Genomic DNA, 11885 nt, shown 5'->3' with positions numbered 1-11885 from the left:
TGACATAGGAGGACTTTGATGTGATGGTCACGGACTTTGATGTTATTAGGGGATGCTGATATGAAGGAGGGGATGCTGATGTAAAATGAGGGCCCTTCTGTAATGTGGGGAGTCTGATGTGATGGAAGAGGGTACTCTGATGTAATGGGGGAGGGGGCTTTAATATAACGGACGGATTCCAACGTGCCAAAGAGAAGGTGACATCATCATCCAGTGCAAATGTCAGTATCCTTCAGCCCAATAAGTAGGACTGGGGTGTTTTTTAATACTTTTAAAGGGTGCCGTGAAAAAAAAGGTTTAGAAACTCTGGTCTAACACATTCACTTTTCATTGCAGCCATGTAGAAATGCAGGAAACTAGCATTCCTGTTCACGTCAAACATTTCTTCTGGGTTGTGACCAGTCCCAGACTGGCCATAGGGCATACGGGTGGCCCGCGGGGCGCATGTCATGTCTCCCCCCAGTGCACTCGCAGATGCAAATCGGAGCCGCACTCAAGTGACAGTGACACCCGTCGGCACATCAGGGGGCCGGGATCCGCAACGATCCCCTTCTATCTGGCAGGGTGGCCGCGGCTTTGATGATGTGATCAGTCTCGGCTGTCTCACACCTGTGTTCACCACTCCGAAAGCGCCTCAAAGAAGCTGCTTGCAGGACTTTTTTTTTTAAGTCCTGCCAGCGCAGCGCCCCAGTGTGAAAGCACTCAGGCTTTCACACTGGGATTGCAGATGAGGCTTTTTTCAGGCGTTTTACAGGTGCTATTTTTAGCACTAAACCGCCTGAAAAACACCTCCAGTGTGAAAGGGGGTCTGAACACAGAGATTTCCCCTGCAGTGCTTTTTTCTGCCACTAGATGTCCTCAGTCTGATGGCCAGCATTATTCAGCCCACTTCCTTCAAACCCAGGTTATCCCGGACACACAACAGTCTGTTATTAGAATGTGAAAGAAGCAGCAGCACAGTGATGAGCTATTTTCTCTTTCACTCTCCTTTCTCCTCCTATCAGCATGCTTTTTGTCAGCATGTGAACTAATTGTCTCCTTGTACTGCTTCTCTTTCATACTCCCTAGCTCTGCTGTACAGGAACTTCAAGAGACTGATGCCAGGTGAGCGTAAGGCACCCACATTGCTTGTGTTTACTAATGATAATACAGCTGCATTGGTTTGTATAATAAATATGTACTGTATATCATATAAATGTATATATTACAGTTTTTGCAATCTCTCTTGTTTACTTCAGCAAGCTTTAGCCCTAAAAAAAAAAGAAAATAAGTAAGGCCCTAAAAGCTTGCATCTTTAATAACTCAACTTAGCCAATAAATGTTAAAAAGTGACTGATGAGCAGGTACTTTAGTACTTTCATGACACAAAGGCCCGGATTCAGATAGAGATACGATCTCCTGATACGCTGTCGTATCTCTGAGTTCCGTCGGTCGGATCTATTCGGCTGATTCATAGAATCAGGTTCCGCATAGATCTCCCTAAGATCCGACAGGTGTAAGTGACTTACACCGTCGGATCTTAGGCTGCAATCTCCCGCTGGCCGATAAGTGGCATTTCGTTTTTTGTACGCGACGAATATGCAAATGAGGAGTTCCGACGATTCAGAAACGAACGCCCGCCGCTTTTTTTTTATGTCGCTTGCGTTTCGGCTTTTTCCGGCGTATAGTTACCCCTGCTATGTGAGGGGTATCCTATGTTAAGTATGGCCGTCGTTCCTGTGCCAAGTTTTGAATTTTTACGTCGTTTGCGTAAGTCGATTCAGAATAGGGCCGGACGCAAGTTACGCTCACGCCGAAACCAATGACGTCCTAGCGACGTCATTTGAAGCAATGCACGCTGGTAAAAATCACGGACGGCGCATGCGCTGTCGAATTTAAATTGTAGACGCCCCCTAGCCGCGGAATTTGAATTCCGCCGGGGGATTTACTATACGCCGCCGCAAGTTCTGAGGTAAGTGCTTTCTGAATACAGCACTAGCCTCAAAAACTTGCGCTGGCGGATCATAAATCAGATAGATTACGTGGATCTAAAGATCCGCTAATCTATCTGAATCTACCCCCAAAGAACATTCTGGAACCACACCAGAAAAGAACATGTGTCTTGCAGTGCTGGATATGCTAGGCAGTAGGTAAACAGTGGGAGTGTATGGAAAGAGACACAGAGCAGGAACACAGGCTGGGAGTACACAGGTGCTGATAACGAGGGGCTAACTGAGACTACAGAGAAACACATGGGTGCAGAGGGTGAAGGAAGATTAAATGCTGGAAGCAAAGCATGGGGATCACTGGGATAGGAAACCGATGACGGGACACAAGGTGACAGGTAAGATTAATGAATACAGACTGGAAATGAAAGACACTGTGAATGCTGAGATACTAAGGGGATGGTGCAGGCTGGACAGACACTGAGACAAGATTAGGAACCCTTAGAGAATATGTAGCAGGACACAGGGGGTGCTGGAGCATGGATGGGTTGCTCAAACACCAAGCAACCCACACGCTAGCCTTTAAAGACAGTGGGGGTTATTTACGAAAGGCAAATCCACTTTGCACTACAAGTGCAATATACACGTGGAAGTGCAGTCACTGTAAATCTGAGGGCTAGATCTGAAATGAGGGGAAGCTCTGCTGATTTTTATATCCAATCATGTGCAAGATAAAATGCTGTTTTTTTTTATTTTCCTTGCATGTCCACCTCAGATCTACAGTGCAATTTCAAGTGCACTTGTAGTGCAAAGTGTATTTTCTTTTTGTAAATAACGCCCAATACCTATCTGTAATTGGCTGGAAGTCCATGGTCGCACACAGAGCCACCCGTCACACAGTTGAGGGTGATGGGGTGGCTCCTTTCCTTATGCAGGTTCCACCCTTGTGGTGCAGGTATGGAGCTCCAATAAATAATGAATACTAGCCAAAAAAAAAGTTTTAGAAATTGTTTAAAAAGGAGCTGTTTACTGTATTGCACTAAGCTCATGAATACTGATTTGTCAGTTTTAAAAAAGAGGCTTTAGTACAACTTTCATCTACAAACGTTCTGCATTGGTCCATGGTTAAAACGGTTAAAAACTCTGCTGCTGTCTGTGGGGGGGGGGGGAACAAGTTTGCACCCATGTGAGGGAGAAAGCGTGTCCTATGTCTGTGTGCATAAGAGACAGAAGGTGGGAAAGATATTCCTATCTCACTTCCCACACAGAAGAATCCTCCTTTTTACTGCCTCCCCTCCCATGAAGGGGCAGATCCACAAAGACGTTACGACGGCGTATCTATTGATACGCCGCGTAACTTCTATTTTGCTCCGGCGTATCTTTGTTTTGTATCCACAAAACAAGATACGCCTGAAGCTGGGCTAGATCCGACTGGCGTACGTCTTAGTACGCCGTTGGATCTAAGGTGCATATTTACGCTGGCCGCTAGGTGGCGCTTCCGTCGAATTCCGCATCGAGTATGCAAATGAGCTAGATACGCGAATCCACAAACGTACGTCCGGCCGGCGCATTTTTTTACGTCGTTTCCGTAAGGCTTTCTCTTATCGTCCATGGACGGACACAGCTCCTTAAATCTTGACAAGTGGGTTATGTTCCCTGTTTACAGGAGAGGACTAGGCAGAAACATGTTAAATAGTTAAATACATGTTACATTAACAGAGTTGAACAGCCCCGCCCAGGGGGCGGTCCCTCCAGACATAACCCTCCTCACTGCAGCTTGCAGCCCCAGTTTCGTTCTGCCTAGCAAAGGAGAAGGACGTATGGCTCCCTTTGGGCCCAGCGCCCTGAGGAGAAATTTTATTTTATTTTACTTTACTTTTTCTTGAAGAATCTTCTTTCAACTGTTGGCTGAGAGACAGGCTGGATATTATAGATCCTTGTAGTCTACTCAGTCCGACCAGCAAGCGTGGGCACACCTTTGCAAAGAGGCTTGGTCTGCCACGCCATACCTCATGACTCCTGAGGTGGCCGGTGAGCTTTGCTCCGAGGTCCACATATGACTGAGCTGTGGTGTTGTCTCAATCACAGTGGACCGGGCCGACAGCTACCTCCATTGCGGTTGTAGGTCTGTCAGGAATGCGTCAGCGAGTCCTCGCTCGGACGGGTAAGTACAGTCCCTCCTGCTTCGGTGGGTTGGTACAGCTGGGCATTCCTGGGGTTCGGGGGTCCCTTCCCCTTACTTCCCTGCTCCTTTCCCTTGCTGCATTGCTAACATTGCCGCTGTCAGGGGGGAGGGGGCCTTCCTGAGGGGACTGTTATCTGGCCTGTGTTTTTTCTTTTTTGTATTGGGCTTTCCTGTGAGGTAAAAAGCCCTGTGATGAGCACAGATGTTTATGATTATACTTCAGCAGACGCTGACTGATTGGTGACACCTGTAACGGTTTTGCTTTTTATGCTGTATCTGTGTCTTATCCTTAAATAAAACAGCCCTATGAGGCTTTTCCTGTTTAAACATAGGTCCCTGCAAAAGTTACCTCACGGTTCTTTTCCTCACAGGCAGCGCTGTGCAGTCTCCTCCTGAGGGAGTCCCCTGGTTACCCCTGGTCAGCGCAGCAAGTGGGTGAGAGGCCCTGAATAGGGCTCTAGGAGCTTTTGTCTATTTGTATGGACAGGTGTGCATATTATAATACACACTATATGTAAATATTGGAGTCAGTATCTGGGTCCTTCCCCACATGCTGGTGGTGGCAGCAGGTGTTAGCACCTGTGATTCCCACAGAGTTTTTATTGTTAGTCCTGGACACAGTTTGTGCCAGGGTGGGGGTGGACTGCGGGCGGGCGGTAAAAGAGTGCCCCCTTCCCCCGTTATCCCCTGGGGAATGCTCTGTTATGGAGCCATGGACTAGGTACCTAGTTAAAAAAAAAAAAAAAAAAAGGCAGAATAAGGCATTTATGGGTGCGCTTTTTACTGCTGCAAGGGACTCTCCTAAGCTGCATAGTGCAGCTGGGTTTCCGCTGAGGGCTCGGTCTTTTTTGGATCACACAAATCAGACCGCTGTGTAGGTTTTTTCCTTCTGTGCCCTTCTTTGATAACTTCTGAGATGCGGAATGAGAAAAGCCACTGAGGGCTTTTGTAGTCCCTCACCGCCGGGCGGGAACCCCTACTTGTATGGATCTGACTGATAGAAGATCCGAAGTACTGACCCGTTCCATGTTTACCATGCTGGGGTCTGGCTTGCGGCCTATTGTGGCCACTACACTGGGGTCTCAGTGGTCGCTGGCGCTATTTTTTTGGGAGATTTTTCAATTACATTGAAAACTCCCATTGGCGCCCATTTTGTCGTAGCCACGCTATGGCGCAGCTTACATTGTGCTGGCCTTTTTCCTGTGGCCGCGTTCTGAACGCTCGGCGGCCATCTTGGAGTAGTCCTGACCCCTAGTGCTGTATACAACTCACAGAGTGAGCATTTTGCACCAGACAGTGGAGGAGCACCGACTCTCTCCTGAGGTTATTAGCCTAGCGGACCAGCTGGTCCAGGGCCTCATATAGGTCTGTGATGCTTCATTGAATGCTGCGCCCTTGTTATCCAGGGCGTCTGTTTCAGAATGGTTTTATGCACACGGTGGTGTAGTGCTTAACTCCATTACTTGGCAGCAAAATGAGTCATTGGTTCAAATCTGCACACTGACGCCAATCTGCCTGGAGCTTGCATTGTCGCTCCCTGTGTCTGTGTGGGTTTCCTCCGGGTACTCCGGTTTCCTCCAAAGACATGTGTGCATACACCTACATAATATACATACACACTATGTGTGTGTATTATTTAGGGGCAACCCTCCCAGGCCGTCAAAGGCCCAGCTGGGGGACTAATCTGTCCCTGGGTGCATAAGCCGATCACGCCGGCACCCAAATCCTGCCAATGTATATAGCCTTCCCTCCCTGTCTCTAGGTGGGAGGGGCGGCTTGCAGGTTCACAATTCAGTGAAACCTCCCTGCTCTCCGACTAGTGGGTCTGCGAGGTGGTCTCTTCGGAGTACTAGATAGGGTTTCCTCCTATCCACAGAACAAAGTTCTGTCCTTGTGTCTTCCCCTCCCGGCACGTCGGTCTGCCTTGGGCAGTGTGGGATTTGCTAAGCTGCAAGGTAATTTTACCTTTCCTGCAGGACGAGAGTTTTGGGGTTTTCTATGGGCCTCAGGCCCTAAATACCTTTGTGAACGTCGGGTAGTTCCGCATGGAATCCATTTGTTCGGTGGTAGCTGCGCTTCATCCGGGGGATGTCCTGACGTCCTCGGACATCAGGGACGCATACATGCATGTCCCGTTTTGCACATGTCACAGTGTTTTTTTCTGTGCTTCGTGATGAGAGAAGGGTCTCTGTCAGCCTGTGGCCCTCCCTTTTGATCTGGCGTCAGCACCATGGGTTTTCAGCTAGGAGCTCGCACTTATTTGAATTTTGTTGGGACAGCGAGGCTTTGCCTCATTGGCTACTTTGACGACTTTCTTCTGAGAGCAGCTTCTGTCTCCGACCTAGTGGATAGGTTATTCCCATTCAGACCCTCCGAAGATTCGGGTGGATGTTAAACGTTTAGGCCAGAAAGTGTAGCTCAGTGGCAGCAAGCCTGCCCTACATGTGTGCGACCCAGGGTTCAAATTATGGGCATGCTAGGTTCCGACTCAGCGTTGGAGTATCTAGTGTTGATCCAGACTCCTCAGTGGCAAAGGTCCTTCTTCCCCTGGAGAAATTGCAGACTCTTCAGTCTGCGGAGAAGGTATTGGCATCACGCAATCGGTCTTCTCTCCGGGCGCCTGCTGGTTCAGGGTCTGTGGGTAGCCTCCTTCAAGGTGGTACTGTATGCCCAGTTCCACACCCTGGTTTTCCAGTGGAACTACTGTCCAGGTGGTAAAAATCTCTTGTCTCTGAAATCATTAGATTCCTGTGCGCCACCTAGTCAGTCTCTCTGAGTTGGTGACAGAGATTCCCGACTCTTCGGTCCGGGAAGTTGTTCCTTCCTTCCAGTGGTCGGTGTTTACGACGAATGCCAGCTCACGGGTTGTGAACCTGGAGGTTCACAAAACTGGGGGGTCCAGTCGGCCCTGAGTCGCTGGACTTGCGTGGACCTATGACCACACCTCCTTGAATGTGTCTGGTCTCGGTAGCTACCCAGGGTCGGGCCTGGCTAGTGCCTGGTGGAAGACCGCCTGGGAATACCAGGTGCTGTCTACTGTTCATTGTCCTACTATTTTAGGCGATCAGGCTATGCTTCTCCTTGTGGTCGACCAATCTGGTTTCAGCCGGACAACGCCACGGCCGTGGCTTCAGTCTACCATCAGGTATGCCGGCAGGCAGACTACTGGAGTCGCCAGATGCTGGACCAGGGCGACTGGTCTTTGTGCTTGGGGTGTTTCGGCTCCCTTGCAGGAGGTGAGCCTCACATGGCATGGATCTCCTGGCAGCTTGTCTCCGCCGCAAGGGTGTCAGTTAGTGGCCAGGTCTAGTGATCTTGTACAGACGCGTCAGTCGCGCTGGTGGCCCTGTGTTGTCTGTATCGGTGATTTTTTGCCATTCCTCCATGGTAGTTGCTTCCTCGGCCGCTCCACAGAGTGGATGCTGAGGAGATCCCGATGATTCTAATCGCTCCAGATTACTCTCGGCGTCCTTGGTACGCTGATATCGGGCGCCTGGTAGCGGAGGCACCCTGGCGATTGCCAGGGCAGGAGGTTCCTGTCTCAAGGTCCCATACTTCCTCCTGTTGTACAGTCACTGACTTGCTTAACATGGTTATTGGAAGCCAGACTTTAGGTGACCAGGGTCTGTCTGACTCGGTCATCTCAACAGGGCACCGTAGTCTTCTTCCGGAGGATCTACCGTCGCACCTCTCTTGGTGCGAAGGGATGGAGTGACGTCCACGGGCGTACTTTCAATGTCCAGGGTCCTGCTGTTTTTAAAGCTTGGATTGGATCTAAAAATTGCTTAAAGCACCGTTTGGGGGCAGATTTCAGCCTTGGCTGTGTTCTTTTAGTGGCCTTTTTGCGGCCCGTTCCCTGGTGGGTCCCCTTTTTTTGTGTGCAAGGGGTTTGTCATATACTTTCCCCTCTTGGCCCATCTCTTCCCCCATGAGTTTTGACTCTGGTGCTCTCGGTTCTTCAGGAACCTTCCTTTTGGAAACATCAGAGAGATTTTCTCTTGACACTATCTCAGAAGGTGGCCCCTTTAGTGGCCTTTACCTCTGTTAGAGGGGTTTCTGAGTTGGCGGTCTTGTCTTGCAAGCCGCCATGCTTGATCCCCCATAAGGATTAGGTGATGGTGCGCCCGCGACCTTCCCTTCTTCCGAAGGAGGTTTCGGCCTTTCATACTTTAGGCGTGGTACGCGCTTTGCGGGTATACCAGCCTACTACGGCTCCATTTCGGAGCTTCTGACTCTCTTTTGTGTCGGTGTCTGGTCCACAAAAGGGCCTGGCGGTCTCGTCGACCACCATTTCTCGGTGGATCGGGCAGGCCGTCATACAGGCCTATGCTCCTAAGGGCGGGCCCCCCTTTCCGGTCACGGCACTTTCGACCAGGGCAATTGGTGCTTCCTGGGTTTTTTTTTTTTTCCCGACATCATGCGTCGGTCTCACAGGTGTGCGAGGCGGCGATTTGCTCGTCCGTTCACGCTTTTTCCAGAATTTACATGGTTGCTGTGAGTGCATCTTATGATGTTTTTTTCAGCCGCTAGTTTTTGCCGGCGGCTGTTTAAAGTTGCACCTCCTCCGTTGAGGAGCTCTGCTTGTTTTGGGGTGAAGTTAAAATTGTTTTTACTGATATATTTCCCACCCCTCGTTTTTTGACACTGCTTGGGGACGTCCCACTTGTCAAGATTTAAGGAGCTGTGTCCGTCCATGGACGATAAGAGAAAATAGGATTTTTTGTACTCACCGTAAAATCCTTTTCTCTGAAGTCCATGGACGGACACAGCTCCCACCCCTCCTTTTTAGGTTTGTACTGCTTGTTACGAACTGAGGCTGCAAGCTGCAGTGAGGAGGGTTATGTCTGGAGGGACCGCCCCCTGGGCGGGGCTGTTCAACTCTGTTAATGTAACATGTATTTAACTATTTAACATGTTTCTGCCTAGTCCTCTCCTGTAAACAGGGAACATAACCCACTTGTCAAGATTTAAGGAGCTGTGTCCGTCCATGGACTTCAGAGAAAAGGATTTTACGGTGAGTACAAAAAATCCTATTTTTTCCGGCGTAAAGTTACCCCTGCTATATGAGGCGTACTCAATGTTAAGTATGGACGTCGTTCCCGCGTCGAATTTTGAAAGTTTTACGTTGTTTGCATAAGTCGTTCGCGAATAGGGCTTTGCGTAGAATGACGTTAACGTTGTAAGCATTGGCTTGTTGCGGGTTAATTTTGAGCATGCGCACTGGGATACCCCCACGGACGGCGCATGCACCGTTAAAAAAAAATGGCATTTACGTCGGGTCAAGACGTATTAGCATAAAACACGCCCCTATCACATCCATTTGAATTGCGCGCCCTTACGCCCACGAAGTTGCACTACGCCGCCGTAACTTACGGCGCAAATTCTTTCAGGATAAGGAAAATACGCTGTAAGTTACGGCGGCGTAGTGTATCAGAGATACGCTACGCCGGACGCAACAATGCGCCACGCTACGTGGATCTGGCCCAAAGTCTTTAGGCTTTGGAAGCGACACCACAAGACAGAGCAAGAGCAGTTCTGGAAAGGCTGAACGGAGAGTAGAGGAACTTGAACAGAATATCATGACAAATGAGGTTCCATATACTGTATATAAACAAAACTGTGCAAACATTTTAGGCAGGTGTGAAAAAATGCTCTAAATTTAAAAATTTTCATTTTTTTTTTTTAACCACTTCCATACCGGGCCTTTCACCAACTTCCTGCCCAGGCCAATTTTCGGCTTTCAGCGCTGTCACATTTTGAATGAGAATTGTGTGGTCATGCGACGTGGTACCCAAAATAATTTTGATAATTTTTTTCCCCACAAATGGAGCTTTCTTTTGGTGGTATTTGATCATCTCTGCGTTTTTTATTTTTTGTGCTATAAACCAAAAAAGAGCGACAATTATGAAAAACATATATTTTTTTTTACTAGTAACGGTGGCGATCTGCGATTTTTTTTTATTGTGACTGACATTGCAGCGGACATATCGGACACTTTTGACACTATTTTGGGACCATTCACATTTATACAGCGATCGCTGCTACTGTATAAAAATTAGGGCTGGGGAAATTTAAAGATTAATTCCTCGATTAATCTTTAATTTTTTTGATCGATCAAAATTCTTGACATCACCGGACAGCCTGGACGGTGAGACTTACCCTGCTGGATGCGAGCAAACTGCACCCATTGGAGGTACATTTGCATCTGTGGAACAGGAGGATGCATCAGGCTCCATCAGGGGAAGGGGGCAAAAATAACCATTGTTTTCCTGTCCTAAGCAGTTTTGTGCAGACAATTCTTTGTGTATCGGCAACATCTGTTCTGTGCGAAAGACTGTTCAGTTCTTCAGGGTATAAAATGCGATCATGTCTGCTTCCAGAAAATGTAAACACTCTGGTATGTCTGGGTGACTGGCCAAAGTGATGCCTACTTGCCAACTATAAAGTGACTGACAGTCAATATACTAGATACGTTTTATAATTAAAGTTAAACTAACTTTCTACGTTTTTCTTAAAGTTTAATAAGAAAAAATTACTTACGTCAGTGCTACAGTTTGGATTTAAAACGTACTTGTGTGAACTGTGAAGATTGTGGAAACTAACTAGTGTCGGGTGATTGTATATAGTGTATACCACATTTACCACTGACTAATGCAGAGTTGCAATGCAAGGAGATCAGCTAAAAGTAGTTGGATCTGTATGTGTGTTATAATTAATCGAAATGAGTCGATTAATCGATAAAAAAAAATCGATTAATCGAACACGAAAATTTTAATCAGTAACAGCCCTAATAAAAATACATTGATTACTGTATAAACTTGACTGGCAGGGAAGGGGTTAACACTAGGGGGCGATGAAGGGGTTAAAAATTTTACCAAGGGAGTGTTTCTAACTGTAGGGGGAGGGGTCTCACAAGGGGAGGAGACCGATCTGTGTTCCGTGTGTTCTCATTACAGAGGATCGCTCGCCTCTCACCTGACAGGACGTGGATCTGTGTGTTTGCACACACAGATCCACGTCCCTGCTCTGTGACAAGCAATTGCGGGTGCCCAGCGGACATCACGGCTGCTGGGCACGCGCATCGTGTCCTCAGTGATGCGGCGAGCATGGTCTCCACAATGTGGGGAATCCCAGGACGTCATATGATGGCCGCCCGGAGGGACGAAGTGTTCCTGCAGCTGTCATATGACAATACAGCGGTGGTTAAAGGGGTTGTAAATTTATTTTCTAAATAGGGTCATTTAAGCTACTGCATTGTTGGTTCACTTACTTTTTCCTTCAATTTCCCTTCTAAATGTTTTTTTTTCTTTGTTTTCTTTGTCTGAATTTCTCACTTCCTGTTTCTCCTCAGTAAGCTGTTCTGGTTGACTAACCACCAGCCAGAGGAGAAACAGGAAGTGAGAAATTCAGACAAAGGAAAAAAAAAACATTTAGAAGGGAAATGGAAAGAAAAGGTAAGTGAACCAACAATGCACTAGCTTAAAGGACCCTATTTAGAAAATAAAAAACAAACCTTTACAACCCCTTTTAAATAACAAACATGTTTTATTTACCTCAAAATAGATAATGCTGCGCTAGTGATAATAACTGTATCCAATCACTTAGTGTATCAATTCTACTGTGCAAATATGAGCGCCAACATAATGACATACAATAATATGATACATTCATGTGTATTTCTTCTTGTAATAATATAAATCCTGTGCTTGAGTTCAGTCAAATATTTTAATTAATGAAAATGTCAGAAACAAAGTTGTAACTTGTTGAGCCTTCAC

General features: G+C 47.4%; 1 long non-coding RNA gene across 1 annotated transcript in view; it reads left to right on the top strand.

Annotated features, from left to right (window-relative positions):
* Positions 1-2050: 2050 nt before the first annotated feature.
* LOC120943409 overlaps positions 2051-11885 on the top strand; it is an 84409-nt gene continuing 74574 nt past the window's right edge. Inside the window, exon 1 of the long non-coding RNA XR_005750285.1 lies at positions 2051-2323. This is a non-coding gene — a long non-coding RNA (uncharacterized LOC120943409). The remainder of the gene's footprint in view (positions 2324-11885) is intronic.

The sequence above is a fragment of the Rana temporaria genome, chromosome 6 (genome assembly GCF_905171775.1).
Source record: "Rana temporaria chromosome 6, aRanTem1.1, whole genome shotgun sequence".
Lineage (NCBI taxonomy): Eukaryota > Metazoa > Chordata > Amphibia > Anura > Ranidae > Rana > Rana temporaria.
The sequence above is the reverse complement of the archived record's forward strand: the minus strand, read 5'-3'. Positions and strand labels throughout refer to the sequence as shown.